The following is a 17,034-nucleotide window of genomic DNA, read 5'->3' as shown; positions in this document are numbered from 1 at the left end:
TGGAGCTGCTCTCCCTCCATGACCCTTGATTCCTCCATCCCCCGTACCATGACCTCCGCTGCCATAAGGACAAATATCCCCTTTGATACAGGACCTCAGGTGACTATCTTACCTAGATGTGCCTGGTGAGTATCCTCTGACAGGGCAGAGCACAGGGGCACACATGGGGCAGCCACAAAGGGGCCTCTGTGCCAGACATCAGGAGATACAAGGGGAGGAAGCCACTCTGGCCCTCGGACACCAACCCTGGAGTGAGGACCAAGGTGTTTAAATACCTTTCCTGCCATCCTGCACTCTCCTCTTCCTCAAGGGCAAACCTCTCCACCATCCTGTACTTCCTGCACTCCCAGCTGCGGGAGAGTATAGTTTTTTGGTGGCTGTTGCTACAACTCCTAACTCATACATGGGCTACTGTCCTTAGTTTGTGTTCCTGAAGTAAAAACAGTGTCCCCATTCAATGGATGAAGTTTGGATGGGGCTCGCAGTGGGAAAGGGAAGTTAAAGTGACCTTACGGATGGGACGTCTGGGCTGAACCAATGCACAGTTGTTGTGGCTTCCATATCTGCATGTATCATGAAAATAATAGGTTGTGTGTCTGCCCTTCCTCATTCCAGAAGTGTCAGAGGGGATTCTCCCATTTAGGATTTACCACATGCATTGCCCTCTCCTCACTGGTCCAATAGAAATAATATAGAATCTGAGGAGAAAGGAAAATTACAGCTTCAGTTAAAGACCTAGTGGATAGGGGCTGGCCCCGTGGCCAAGTGGATAAGTTTGCAGGGTTTTGCCGGTTTGGATCCTCGGTGCAGACATAGCACCACTCATCCAGCCATGCTGAGGTGGGATCCCGCATACCACAACTAGAAGGACCCACAACTAAAAATACACAACTATGTACTGGGGGACTTTGGGGAGAAAAAGGAAAAATAAAATCTTAAAAAAAAAAAGACAATGGATAGTGGAGAATTGATAGAGGCCATTTCTCAGTATAATAGTGCTACTTGCCTAATCCAGCCACAATTACACCCCTGTAAAAACAAAGATACACACAAACACACACACACAAAGGCAGCTATTAATCTCTACTGCAATTGAACGGCAAATTTATGATAGCCTGTGACTCTCTGACATGACAGAACCATCTTGGAGAGGTCAACTTGGACTTCAACACTAACAAGGGAAGGACCATCAGGCATGTGGGTCAAATTGGAATGGTTATTCAAGATCACAGCTGGCTTGGTCTTAGCAGCATTTTGGTTTTACATGAAAAAGTGGCCGCTACTCCTTTGAAAGAAACTTTATTTTCCAATCAACTTCCTTGAGCAAAACCACTTATTCAATGGGGCCCTCCATTCACAGAGATTAGGCTCTTCTAAACACCTAGGCCTGGTTCACTGATGGTTTAGCTAAGTTAAAAGCTAATGGTATTCACTAGGCAACATCAGTTCTCCATCCCCAGCAACTCCAGAAGACTGACTGAGGGAAGAGCCAGTCAGCATAATGGCCTGAATTGAAAGCCAGTCCTGCTTTCCTGAAACAATAGTCCTAAAGACCAGGTATTTTATACTTTTGCCAGCTATTGGGCAATGGCTAATGACCTAGCCATCTGGTCTGCCACTTGTAAGACCACAGACTGGCAGGTTAAAGAGGGCTGCAAAGTGTGGAAGAAAGTTTCACTTGCCAATTGGCCAGTCCAGTTCAGTCAACAGAAGACCATGGGAAGGGCCCATTGTCTAATGACACTGACAATAATCAAGCTGCTCATTAAACATGAACCACCCAGATCACCATCATCACTGCCTGGATCCATTCTCATACCAGATGAAACAATATATCCACTATCACGGACTATAGCAGAGAACTATGTGTGATCCAGAAATCACCACTGCATGCCAGACTGTGACTCCTGCCAAAATTGGTCTGATTGTCTCTCAGGGAAGGAGACCACATTCCATGGAGCATTTTCCCTGCCTTCTCCTAGAAAATTGCCTACATTGGATCTCTGACTCTCTCTCAGGACTATCATTGGTACCTTGCCATTATAGACACATTTCCAGATTATGCTGCTGTTCCAGTCTGATTAGCTGACTCTTATTTTCAGCTTTCCAGACCATCTACAATCTGACAATAGTGCATTTTTTTTTTCTCATGAAGAGCATCAAACAATGGGCAGCCAAGATATTCGAAGGATATTCTACACTCCCTTATCATTCTCTGATAAGGCTGCTGGGACCATTGAGACGGGGGATAGACCTTTAAAAAATCAACCCCTAAAGATTTATGACTTTATCTCCTTCACCTTTTCCTGGTCCATGCACCTTATTAAGGTAGTCTGGGATGAAACACAACCATCACCAGAAAAGACTTATCTCTTGTAGGCCACCTCCTAGGTAATGATCAAGATGAAGGGGGTGAAGGGTTATATAAACCTATTTTGAAAATTCATAATTCTGCCCTTACCATTCATGGGCCTGAAGCTTCTTCCTTTTCTTTAGTGACAATCCTAGGCATGGTTGGTTTGTACACACTCTGAGTGGCAGCCCCACCTAAAGGGGAGACTAAGGGATTAAAAGTTAACTCTGATTTAGCCACCTGGAATCTTTTATTGAATTACATAGTCCTAGATCATAAGGAAAATGACCACTTGGTTGAAAATACTGCCCACCAAGTCTTTGCGCAGTGGCCCACTTGGACCAAGTTGGAAAATATAATGGATCTCTGTGAATGCTTTTAAATGGTCTTTTCATATTTACACCTGATCCCACTCTCTGAAAGGTATTGGTATGAGCAGATGATTGGAGAAAAGGTAAAGATTTAGCTACTGGGATTGAACACACCAATTTCATGGCCAAGGAGGAAGAACAACCCCAGCACCTGAGGACAGAACCCTTTAGACTCCAGGAGGTTCGTGGGGAAGGGTGCGATTCACATGTTCCTCGCCGCTTAGATTAAGCATTGCAGACTGGCACAAAAATCACACAGTCTAGCTGAATCTAGCAGCAGCTGAAGCTGACAATTTAACTCACTGCTGCATTCGTCATCCCTGTCCACATGCTACAAAAACAGAAAAACTCTGTGGACTTGGCTGATCCTAAACTATTCTGCCATGCCTGACACCACCAATGGCAGTTCCTGAACTTGCCTCCTCTTCAACCTTGTATGTGTACAGATGGACCCCTACAACTTTGTTTCAATCTTAATGATACAAATTCATATGCTTCTCCTGATGCCCAAGCAGCTGTGGGTTGTCATATATAGCAACCGAGGCTGCAACTACTCAGTAACACTGTCCAAGGTACCAAATTAACCAAACCAGCGTAATGATGGTCTAAATAAAGTTTAACAAATTCCAAACTGGAGCGAAGTGTGGCCTCTTGTATTACATATTTGTATGTGGGAGAATCTCTCCTTTTGGGATGAGGCTTGCTCATGTGTTGTCCTTGTGATTATTAGTAATGACATTAATGATTAGCAGGTCAGTCTAAACTCTTGCCTAGGTCACAGACTGGCTTTCTGAAAAAAGATCTACTGGTGCCCTTAGGATTTATTCACAGTTTGCTGAGTCCAGGGCCCTGGGAAGTGGAGTTGAAGTCCATACTACCAATTGACCTCATCCTGTTGCTTCTAGTCCTGTTGGTAGTATCCTTAATTAAATGCTGTCTGAGGGAAATAGAACAGATTTGGTCTCATTCTCTCCCAGTCAGATTAATCGGGTTGACTAATGGAATGGCATATTCATATGAAAATTCAAGTTCACCCAAGAAAGTGTAGGGCCATGGGATGGATTGCTGGAGGAGGCAGTCCATCATGGGCCCTGGGCATCCTTGCCTGCTCTTGTTAGGAATGTCAAAAATGCAAGGCCCTGACTTCTCTTTACCCAGGCCATTTCTCATAGTTGTATGGGAGGAAGTAAGTTTTTTTTCCCAATTACTTTATTGAGGTCATAATGGTTTATAACATTGTGTAATTTCAGGTGTACATTATTATTTATCAGTTTCTGTATGGACTGCATCGTGCTCACCAGCAATAGTCTAATTTTTATCCATCAACATATATAAGTGCCCCTTTATCCCTTTCACCCACCCCCCCAACCTCCTTCCCCTCTGGTATCCAGGAATCTGTTCTAATCCATGTGTTTGTTTATCTTCCACATATGAGTGAAATCATGTGGTGTTTGTCTTTCTCTGCCTGGCTTATTTAGCTTAACATAATACCCTCGGGGTCCATCTATGTTGTTGCAAATGGGATGATTTTGTCTTTTTTATGCTGAGCATCATTTCATCGTATATATAAACCACAGCTTCTTTATCCATTCATCAGTTGATGGGCATTAGGGTTGCTTCCACATCTTGGCTATTGTGAATAATGCTGCAATGAACATAGGGGTGCAAAGTCTCTTTGAATTGTTGATTTCAAGTTCTTTGGATAGATACCCAGTAGTGAGATAGGAACCAACTTTGAGGGATGAAGTAATGTCTTCCTTTGGGACAAAGAAAAGGCTTCATGCTGCTTGTTATAAAAACAGTGAATTCCCCAACTGGATCTTCCTCAGTACTTCCTGTGTAGCAGTCATCTGGGCCCACATAGTGTCAACCATATGGGACTTGGGTACAAGAGTAATCAACGTCCACATGACATTCATGGTGCTTGTTGTGTGTGCCTGTTTTTTTTTTTTTACTCAAAAGTCTTATGTCTTTCTGCCAGCATCCATGAAGCAGTAACATACTAAGTTATGAGCTTGTAAGTAGGATAAAATAAAATCTCAGATCCAACAATAAATTCAGTGGAGGGAAGATGAGGTAGTTTTTCTCTGAGTGAAATCAGAAACCTGGTAATCCACTTACATTAACAAAGAGGGAGGACGTATGGGAAATTCGAAGAAAGAGAAAGTAGAAAAAGGTCATTCTGAGAAGTAGAACTCTAAAAGGATTGTTGTCTAGTGCTAAGGGCCTCCAGGAAATTTGGGGTCATCAATTTAAAGGGACGCTCATCATTTCAGTGTGTGACTTACGAATGTTTCTCCAGCCACATTCTAATTGCTTGTAGGTGTGCAGAAGATGAAGTCCTAGGTTTAATCATAAGTGTACTTTTGTAAGTACAATAGAGAGCGGCGGGATCAGGGGAGCTGAGGGTACACACAAGGGAGTAATTATAGTATCAGACCATGAAATCTTACCTGAGACAAAGAGTAAAAAATTGGTTAGAACAATTGACTAGTGGTAATGAAAAAAGTAGTATAAACAAACTGGAAAAAGAGAGGTTATGGTCAGAAAGTAGAACTATTGAAAGTGAGGTTTTTAGTGAGTTACTAATGATGATAAGGTCTATGTTGTGACGATAGATTTGGGTAGAAGTTGAAGGGTGATAGTCACAGACATTTGGAAATAAGGAGGTGAGATGACTAGGAGATAAAGTTTGCATGAATATTCTACATTGGTGTTGAATCCTCTAAGAATGGTGAAAGGAGTAAGATACTAAAATCTTCAATGACTGAGGGGAAGGTGCCAGGAGATAGGAAGAAGATTGCCACAAGGAAAGGCAGTGGGTGGCATCGTCCAAAGACATACGTTTCCAAAGGAGTCGGAGTTTTGAATGAAGAGGGCAGAACGCTTGCTGAGAGGTGGGAATGACGTGAGAAGGACATTTAGCTTACTTTCAGGACAAGTGGAACACGGAATTTGAGAGAAGAATATAAAACAGCCACCATTTGAGAGGGTTGCAGAAGAAATAGTATCCTGAGAATGTAGCTAGATTTTAGCTAAAGCAAGTAGATGAAAGACATGTTTGGAAAAGAGGTTAAGGATATTGGTAATTAAGCTTATAATAAATCTTCAGGTCCTTAGCATATAGTGGGAAGTTCAGAAAAGGGTGGGAAATTGGGTGAAATGAGGCAATGCACAGAGCCTTTTGGCATCAGGGCTTGAGGGACCTGGGTAAGAGATACCTGGGATGCTGGGACATCTGTGAGTGACTGAGGTAAGCTGACTTGTAAATCATGTGAGATTATTCTTGACTGACTTTAGAGGAAATTATTGTCGATTCTGATTATAGCCTTTTCAGGAATTGTTACTCAAGTAATGGATAGGGAGAGGTGAAGAGGGAGGGGGTTTTTACCAAGAGCAGGTATAACAAAACCACTTTTGGGAAAGAGATCCAGCTCTTCCGTAAGAGATTTGGTTGGTCTAAGGTTTGGATACTTTCCCTAAGACTGGGACCTCAGCTTCTCAGGGCTGAAGTAAAGTTCCAGATGAATGTGTATGTGGAGGTGTTGAGAAGTGGGGTGTGGGAGGGGGAGAAAGGTTTCCATAGTGGCTTCTGTGTTAATATCAGAAGACAGACTCTCAATAAACAATTATGGCCGTGGACTTTGATAAAAGAGCTGTAATCACTAATTAGGTCAGGTTGAGGTCACGAAGATTGTTCTCCCTAATGATCAGCATGTTTAAAGAAACTTTTGGGTATTTTGGGGAGCAAGAAAAAAATGGGACGTCAAGATGGTCATACAAACATGCAGTTGGCCAGATCATCTGAGGGTTTGCAGGACGGCCTACTGTAGGCACGATTCTAGTATCTTCAGCCACTTCTCTGAACATGTTCTTCAAGTTCTTGCTCCAACAAAAACCTGGCTTGTATTAGAAAATCTTACATCCTTCACAGATCTTTCAAATGGTGATGGCCCACATCCCTCACTCAAAAATATACCATTCAGGTCCTCTACGTTGCAAGGACAGCCACCTATGGCATGACAATGTGGATTCTTGAGAATTTAATTATGAATTTCCTAGTAAAGAATTTATAATAGTTTTATTCTTTTGTTTCAGAAAGCTAGTTTTTTCCACTACATGTTGGCCAGAATCCTTGAATTGGAGAGTTGGCAAGTGTCTGCTGATTACTCATTTGAGAGCTTTTCCCTAGCTCTCTTGTTCCTTCAAGTCAACAAAATAATGCTAAACCACTAAAGTAAGCCCTTGATGTCATGGTTATCTATCGCTGTTACAATGATGTCACAAATCCGTCCATCTCCGTATTTGGTCTGCATTTGGTTTTCCAAATCATGACCATTAAATTTCCATTCTAGCTATAATGTCTTTGTAGATAGTAGGTAGTAAGCACACAATAAACATGATTTTCAAAACTAATCTTTCTTTAAGGAGGTGGCACACCTCTTCTAATTGCTGTAGTAACATAGCAAAATCAAAAGTAGTACAAGCAGAAATGTGCTCATACACGCTCTGAATAGTTTTGTTGATAGAAGTTCCTATGCATAGTAAAGGCAAAGGTAAATAAATTTGAATCTATTGAAAATTTTATTAAGTAAATAAGGATTGAAGCAAAGTTTGCCCTTTAGAGTTACAATTTTATATGTGTATCTAATGTCTGTCAAAGTTGTTTAGGATCTATATTCTCTAACTTGAAATTGTGAGTAAGGAAAAAAATGCATCTCTAGGAACAATGAGCCTAAAACAAAGTCAGCAAATGAACAAATTCTATCGAAAATTTCTCTTTAGACAGGAGATATTGACTGTCCCATATTGCCTCATTACTTTGTGAATACATGATGTTTTCAACGTTTGGCTCTTTATGGCTATTTTAGTTGGATTTAGGTAAAGTGACAGGATTTAATTTTTAAGGAAAAGTGAACACTTCATTTTTAGCAACTTTGTGCTTGAAGCAGATGAACCTGAGAATGAGAGCCTTTGTGTGCAGTCACTGTGCCAGGTGGCTCTCATCGGGGTGTTCGTTGTTAAGAACCCCGCTATTTCTGCCTGAGGTTTGAAGCCAGGACTTCACAGGATCCCTGCTGCACGCCTCAGTTCTTTCCATGTAGAGAGCAGATGGGTGAAGCAGCATAAAAATCCCAGCCTTAGAGGCAACAATGTAGCATTCCAGAGACTGGCGATGGTGTTGCTTTTAGTTGGAGTAAACGCTAATTGGAGTTGGTGAGCGAAAGTTAGCATTGAAAATTGGACCTGGCTTATGAGACCGTTGGGAAACTTGTTAAAAGTGTTATCACAACCGTAGTTTGATAAACAGAAACAAATGTTAATATTAACAGCATTAGTCAATTGTTTCCAATTTAGCTTGGTTGGTTAGAACAGGATGCTTCAAGGGGTAAGCACACAGGTCATGAGATCCTTTCTTCATTTCTAAAAGTAATATGGTTATTTGTATTAAAAAAAGGCTAATTTATCAAGTCGTTTGGATCCTTACAATTTCCACTAAATTCCATCTGGCATAAATTGCATAAATAAGTCCTCTTTACTGATTTGTCTGACTGTACCTCTTTATGGCTTCACTGTGACAGTCAGCATATTGTCCTGTACTTTTGTCCATCTTTTTCCTCATGCTCTTTCAGTTTCCTTCGGGAGGAGACCATGTATTTTCATCATTATATTCCTAGAACCGAGTCCAGTGCCCCAAATTGGAAAGCTAAAACATAATAGAAAGAAGCAGCCAACATTCCTTCTAGTAACGGTCAAGGATGGTCGTACAAAATAAAGGCAATTTACTGACTTTGGAACGGACTGAACAGTGCTATTCATCTACTGGCCTTCTCCTTCTCTTACTTAGCTCACCATTAAAGTTATGTGACTATGTGGGTTTAAGCAAACGTAAAGACCTTTAAGTCAAGTGTTTATGCACCATTTTCATTTCAGTCTGAGCTTTGCAGCTATGGGCACTAATAGTCATGACAGCGTGTGAGGATATTTTGCCAAAGAATTTTTTTAAAATGATTTTGGGGAATTCAAGAAGAGTAGTCATTATTGCATCTGGACACATTAGCTTCCAAGTTTCAATTTTAGTCATTACAATACCTAAATCGATCTTCAGATTTTTCTCAATTATCTCATTGAATGAGACTTTTGGTTTCTCCATGCCATGGTAACTTGCTGGAAATCCCAGAAGAAACCCTGGAGAATAGCTAGTCCTCCTTCTGAGGGGCTTGGTTCTTCTCACAAGGATTCTCTGCCTCCTGGTGCCTGTGTTGTCACCATTTATCACTTTCCATCTCCTCAAGCTCTCTCTATTTCTATCTCCCTGAGTATTGTCTTCTGGGATTCTGAATTAATTGTCTATTCTGGTATATTTCACTTTTAATTATAAAAAGTTATAAAAATTAAGCTACATGTGCAACCATTTTCAATGTGGAAGATAACTGTATGTGTAGTAAAGAGTGATAAAAAATCCTTAATTATAATAAAATGGAATAGTTTGTAGCTATATTTAACAACTCTAATGGTTCCTTTGAGTGGAACTCTGTCATTAAATGTATTATACACTATTACATTGTTCATCATGATGGAAATTTTATTTTAATCTAACAAGTGATAGAACTTCAAATACATATAGCTTGTAAAAAGTAAACTGTGTCATTTCTATCACCAGCAGAGACCAGAGGGAGCCCTAAAGACACCCAATAAACCAAGCATACCAAAATAACACTGAAAAGACTCTGAAAATTAACTGGTCATTAGATCTATAGCCCACAAAATTAGGCAAGGACCTGTTTGTCAAACCTAAGTAGGTTATTGCCTGCTAAAATAAAAAAATTCAAATAAGACTCAGCATGTCCTAAAATAATATCCAAAATGTCCAGGATACCATTTAAAATTACCCCTCATACCAAGAAGAGGGAAAACCACAACATGAATGAGAAAAAAAAATGAACTGATGCCAACATTGAGTTGAATCAGATATTGGAATTACCTGACAAGGATTTTAAAGTAACCATCATAAAAATGATTTAATAAGCAATTATGAATTCTCTTGACCTGAAAGAAAAGGTAGAAAATATCAGCAAAGAAATAGATATTACAAAAAAGGACAAAATAGAAATTATAGAACTGAAAGTACAATAGGAGAAATAACAATTCCTTGAGTGGTCTCAATAGTAGAGAAGAGATAAAAGAGGAAAAAAGTCAGTGAACTTGAGGACATATCAATAGAATTTACCATATCTAAACAACAGAGAGAAGAATAGACCAAAAACAAAAATGAACAGAGCCTCAAGTATCTGTGGAAAAATTGCAAAAGACCCAAAATTTGGATTAACAGAGTCCCACAAGTGGAAAAAGAAAGCAGGGATGAAAGAATACTCAAACAAAAATTGGATAAAGATTCCCCCAATTTGGCAAAAGTCATAAAACTAAAGATTTGAAAAGCTGAGTGAAACTCAAATAGGATAAATCCAAATAAACTGAGACCAAGACACATCATAAATAAACTTCTGAAAACTAAAGACAAGGTTGAAGTTAGTATCAGATTTTCTCTCTGGAAGCAGCCAGAGAAATGATGCATTATCTGAGAACACCAGTTTCAATGACAGCAGATTTCTTCTTTGAAACCATGGAAATAGAGTCATGTAAATATAGTCAACTGACCATTGACAAAGAAGAAAAGGCAATTCAATGGAACAAAGGTAGTCTTTTCAACAAATGGTGCTGAAATGGCCACGTGCAAAAAAATGAATCTAGACGCAGACCTTACAAGAATTAATTCTAAATTAATTCTAAATGAATCACAGACCTAAATGTAAAATGGAAAACTATAAAACTCCTGGAAGATAACATGGGAAAGAACCTAGATGACCTTGGGTAAGTTGATAACTTTTAAGATACAGCACCAAAGGCATGATCCATGAAAGAAACAATTGATAAACTGAACTTCATTAAAATTAAAAACTTCTGCTCTGTGAAAGACAATTGTCAAGAGAATGAGAAGGAAAGCCACAGACTGGAAGAAAATATTTTCAAAAGACTCACCTAATAAAGGACTGCTATCCAACATATACAGATAAAACTTAAAACTCAACAATAAGAAAACGAGCAACCTGACTTATTGAAAATAAGTAAAAGACATGAAGAGACACCTCATCAAAGAAGATATACAGATGGCAAAAAGTAGATAAGAAGATCCTCCACATCATAAGTCATCAAGGAAATGCAAGTTAAAACAACAATGAGATACCACTACATATTCATTAGAATGGCCAAAATCTAGAACACTGACAACACCAAACGTTGACAAGGTTGTGCGGCAACAGGAACTCTCATTCATTGCTGGAGGGAATGCGAAATGGTGCAGCCACTTTGTAAGACAGTCTGTCAGTCTCTTATAAAACTAAACATACTCTTACCATACAATCCAGCAATCACACTCCTTGGTATTTACCCAAAGAGGTTGAAAACTTAAGTCCACACAAAAACCTGCACATGAATATTTATAGCAGCTTTATTCATAATTTCAAAAACTTGGCAACAACAAAAAGTCCTTCGGTAAATGACTGGATAAATAAACTGTGGTAATCCAAAAATGGAATATTATTCAGTGTTAAAAAGCAACAAGCTATGAAGTCATGAAGAGACATGGAGGAAACTTAAATGCATATTACTAAATGAAGGAAGCAAATCTTAAAGGCTACATACTGTGTGATTCCAAGTGTATAATGCTGGGGAACAAGCACAGCTATGGAGACAGTAAAAGGACCAGTGTTTTCCAGGGTTTAGGAGGGGGGAGGGAATAAATAGGCAGAGCACAGATGATTTTTTGGGCAGTGAAACTATTCTGTATGATACTACAATCATGGATACATGTCATTATACATTTGTCCAAACCTATAAAATACACAACATCAAGTGTGAACCCCAATGTAAACTACAGACTTTGGATGATAATGATGTGTCAGTGTGGTTCATTGATTGTAATAAATGCATCACTGTGGTGTGGGATGTCGACAGTGGGGGAGGTTGTGTGTGTGTAGGGGGGAAAGGGGTACATGATAAATCTATGTACCTTCCAATCAATTTTGCTGTGAACCTAAGATTGCTCTATAAAATAAAGTCTATTAAAAAGAAGCAGGGGCTGGCCCCGTGGCCGAGTGGTTAAGTTCGTGCGCCCCGCTGCAGGCGGCCCGGTGTTTCGTCAGTTTGAATCCTGGGCGCGGACATGGCACTGCTCATCAAACCACGCTGAGGCGGTGTCCCACATGCCACAACTAGAAGGACCCACAACTAAGAATATACAACTATGTACGGGGGCGCTTTGGGGAGAAAAAGGAAAAAAAAAATCTTAAAAAAAAAGAAGCAGAAGTGGCTATATTAATATCAGATAAAGGAGAGTTCAAAGCAAAAAAAATGTATGAGACAAAGAGGGACATTACATAATGATAAAAGGATCAACACACAAAGAAGACATAATGACCCCAAATGTGTATGTACCAAACAACAGACCTCAAAATACATAGAACAAAAATTGATAGAACTGAAGTGAGAAATAGACAAATCCATGGTTATAGTTGAGGATGTCAACTTCCCCCTGTAAGCAAACAATAGGACTGCCTGACAGAAAATCAGCAACAATTTGGAAGATCTGAACAACACAGTCAATCAACAGGACCTAATTACCACACATAGAAATCTCCACTCAATGACAGCAGAATACACATTTTTTTCAGGCACTTATGGAATATTGACCAAGACAGACCATATCTTGCACCACAAAACAAACCTCAACAAATTTGAAGTAATTGAAATCATACAGATTGTGTTCTCTAACCATAATGTCATCAAACTAGAAATCAGTAACAGAAAGACAAGAGAAAAATCTCTAAACACTTAGAAATTAAACACCATAATTCTCACTTCTAAATAATCCATGAGTCAAAGAGAACGTCTCCAAGGAAAATTTTAAAAGTACATAGAACTGAATGGAAATGAAAAGATGACATACCAGAGTATTTAGGATGCAGCTAAAGTGGTATAGAGAGTTATATTTATACTATCAAGTGCTTCTATTAGAAAGAATGAAGGGCTTTAAATCAATAATAAAAGTTCCTACCTCAAGCAAATAGGCCACCTCCATCAAGGGAGGATGGAATGATAAGTCTGCAACCTGGAAGACGGCCTTTGCCCAACCATGCTGGCACCCTGACCTCCACCCTCCAGAAGTGTGAAAAATAAATTTCTGTTCTTTATATAAAAAAGAAAGACACTAGAAAAATAAGAGCAAAGTAAACCCAAAGCAAGCAAAAAGAAGGATACAGTAAAGAACAGAAATCAACAAAATTGAAAACAGAAAACGATAGAGAAAACCAATGAAATAAAAAGCTGGTTCTTCAAAAAAGATTAATGAAATTATAAACCTGTAAAAAATGAACAAAAATAAAAAGAGAGAAGATACCAATGGTCAAGATCAGGAATGAAAGAGAGAAGATCACTACAGATCCTGCAGTCAGTAAAAGGATAATAAGGCAGGGCTATGAGTAACATTATGCTAATAAATTTGACAGAAAAACCAGCAAAGATATAGAAGATCTGGTCAACACAATCACCCAACATAATCCATTTGGCATATATAGAACACTCCACTCAACATGAACAGAACACACAATTTTTAGGAAAAAAAAGAACCAATCCTTTGAAATCCTTGAACTATCAAAACTCAAACAAGGAGAAATAGGTAATCTGAATAGTCCTATTACTGAAATTGAATTTATAATTTAAGAGATCCAGAAAATGAAATCTCTAAGCCCAGTTGGTTCCACTGGAAAATTCTTCCAAAATACTTAAAGAATTAAAACTAATTTTTTATAACCTCTTTGAGAAAATGGAAAAGGAAGGAATATTTCTTAACTCATTTTATGAGGGCAATGTTACCCTGATCATATAACCAGACAAGAGAGTACAAGAAAAAAACTATAGACCAACACTTTTCACAAACTTAGAAGCAAAAATTCTCAACAAAATATTAGCAAACCAAAAAAAAATTATATACTGTGATCAAGGGGGATTTATTTCAGGTATGCAAGGCTGGTTCAATATCTGAAAATCAAGCAATGCAATCCACTACAGTCATGCACAGCTTTATGCTGGGGATACGTTCTGCAAAATGTGTCGTTAGGCCATTTCATCCTCATGTGAACATCAAAGAGTGTACTTACACAAACCTGGATGGTATAGGGTACTACACACCTAGGCTATACGTTATTAATCTTATTGGAAAACCGTCATATGTGTGGTCCACTATTGACTGAAATGTTATTATGTGGTGCATGGCTGTATATCAGTAGGCTAAAGAAGAAAATTATATCATATAGTTGATGCATAAAAAGCATCTGACAAAACCCAATACCCATTCATGATAAAAACTCTCAGCAAGTTAGGAGTAGAGGGAAATGACCTCAACTTGCTAAAGAGCATCTACAGAAACCTATGGCTAACACTATAATTAATGCGGAAAGACTGAATGCTTTCCCTCCAAGATTGTGAACGAGGCAAAGGTATCTACTCTCACAACTCTTATTCAACATAGTCTCAGAAGTTCTAGTCACTGCAACAAGGCAAGAAAAGGATTAAAGGGTATATGGATTGGAAAGGAAGAAATAATACTGTCTCTATTTGCAGATGACATAATTGTCTATGTAGAAAATCCCAGGGAATCTACAAAGAGGAAACTCCTAGATCTAATAGATAGGTTCTACAAGGTCTCAGGACATAAGATTAACACACAAAAATCAATCACATTTTTTGTACAAACAATGACTATGTAGAAACTGAAATTAAAAATACAATACCCTTTACAATCAATCAAATAAAATGAACTGCTTAGGTATAAACTTAACAAAAAATGTCCATGGGCTATATGCTGAAAATTACTCAACAGTAAAAAAAAAAACTAATCAGAAAATGGACGGAAGACATGCAAAGACATTTCACTGAAGAGGATATACAGATGTCAAAGAAGCACACAAAAAGAAGTTCAACATCATTAACCATTAGGGAAATACATATTAAAATCACAATGAGATATCACTTTATACCTAATAGAATGGCTAAAATGAAAAAATAGCTACAACACCAAATGCTGGCGATGATGCAAAGAAAAGATTGGATTTCTTCTATATTGCTAGCGGGAATATTTTCCAGACAGCCTGGAAAACAGTTTGCAGTCTCTTAGAAAACCGAACATGCAACTACCATATGATCCACCTATTACACTCGTTGGCATTTATCCCAGAGAAACGAATACTTATATTCACACAAAAGCCTGTACAAAAATGTTCATAGAAACGTTATCCATAACACTGGAAACAATCCAGATGTCCTTCAACAAGTGAATGGTTAAACAACCTGTGATACATACATACCATGGAATACTACTTAGCAATAAAAAAGAATGAGATATTGTTACACACAACCTAAAGGAATCTTCAAAGAATTATGCTGAGTGAAAAAAATCTATCGGAAAGTTTACAGCCTGTGTGATTCTACTTATGTAATACTCTGTAAACGACAAAATTACAGAAAAGAAGAACAGATTAGTGCTTGTTAGGGATTAGGGACCAGACGGTAGAGAAGGAGAGAGGTCAGATCCTTGTGATGGTGGAACTGTTCTGCATGTAGACTCTATCAATGTCAGTATCCTGGAGAGATGCTGTACGTAGTTTTGCAACATGTTACCATTGGGGTAACTAGGTAAGTATACATAGACCTCCCTGTATTGTTTCACATAACTGCTTGTGAATCTACCATTATCTTAAAAAAATTTAATTAAAGAAGTAAAAGAAATAAAGAAAAATATATTCACACATAAAAACACGTGACACAGCAGGTAGGATGATAAACTTAGAATCGGAGGATCTAGATTTGTGTCCCCAGTCTGCCAGTTCCAGCTGTTGTGACAAATTGGATAGCTGTTCACGAAGCCTGTTCTCTTATTTTAGGTACACAACAAGACTAGATTTCTCTGTCTTTGCTGCAGTTAAATGTGGTTGTATGACCAACGGGATGTGGGTAGAAGAGATATTCATCACTTTTCGGGCTTGCCCCATAAAAATCTTCTAGATGCCATGCTCCATTTTCATGCAGAAGAGCATGGTAAACTTGAAAGCCACATTTTGAAGATGGAAAAAATAAAAAACAACAAGAAAGTGAGAAGCCTGTGGCCCTGAGTCACTATTTGGAGGACAATTGATCATGAGAACCCATTTTTGGACCTCACATGAGCAAAAAATAAACTATTTCATTACACCATGGAGATTTGGGGCATCCAAGCCTTCTTAACTCACAATCATTCTTGGCAGCTCTTCAGAAATCAAGTCCAACACACTCTTCTGGAACATTCCACTGCCTCTCCTGTTTGGATCTGCAGATTCATTGGTTAACCATATCCTTTTATCCAATGAGGCAATATTAACAATGGCCTCTGACTTATAGAGAGTCTTCTCTTTATGACCCTAAACCCAATATTAAAAAAAAAATTTATAACCCCCCTACCTTGTTCCAAGAAGGATTTAAAGTAGCTGACAAAAATACATACACTATACCAAGACCAAAAAATTTGGAAAGAAAAAAGGCAACCATAAGAAACAGAAACAGGAAATTTAAATAATCCCAGGGGTGAGGTAAAAACATAAATACATCCATAAGAAGCTATATACTTGTAGAACTCAAGTTTACCTATAAGATTGCTAGCAGCCTAGATGATTGCGAAATATGGTATATTCCAAGATTTATTTCACACTTTTTGTTATTTATCAAGATTTATTTGCTTGCCTTTTATTAAGGGAAAAAACACGCAAGCCAGAAGCTGTTTGGAAAAATACTACTTATCGTGACTGACATTGGAAAGGCTTTTCTCCTATGTGCTCTCATAGAAGGGACAGTGAATAAGGAAATAACATCATCTAGAACAACCTTAGAGCGAACACTGCCACGAATCAAAGATCGTTAAACTTCAAAATTGAAACATTGATAGAAAGGGAATCCTAAGTGTAAATAGACCCTTTTTCCTCATTTACTTTCCTCAGAAATCCTCAATATTAACTGAAATATGTTCCTCAGTTATCACTTAATCTAGGAGAAAGAAATAAGATAGAAATCTAGATTGTAATTAGTGTTCTCAGTGATTTCTATGCAATTGTAGGTAAATTGCTACTCATTACCAAAATAGGAACTGTGTTTTAATTTGTGAGTTTTCAGAACCTGGAAGCAGACACAAACACAACCATTCATTGGAAAACATCCATGCACGTT

The 17,034-nt window shown here is 38.4% G+C and overlaps 1 protein-coding gene across 1 annotated transcript in view; it reads right to left on the bottom strand.

The window, feature by feature from the left end:
* The window catches only part of CRB1 (crumbs cell polarity complex component 1), a 198,547-nt gene that overhangs the window by 95,853 nt on the left and 85,660 nt on the right, over nucleotides 1-17,034 (bottom strand). The gene's annotated exons all lie outside the window — the stretch shown is intronic.

Source organism: Equus caballus, chromosome 30, assembly GCF_041296265.1.
Source record: "Equus caballus isolate H_3958 breed thoroughbred chromosome 30, TB-T2T, whole genome shotgun sequence".
In the NCBI taxonomy this organism is placed as follows: Eukaryota; Metazoa; Chordata; class Mammalia; order Perissodactyla; family Equidae; genus Equus; species Equus caballus.
The sequence above is the reverse complement of the archived record's forward strand: the minus strand, read 5'-3'. Positions and strand labels throughout refer to the sequence as shown.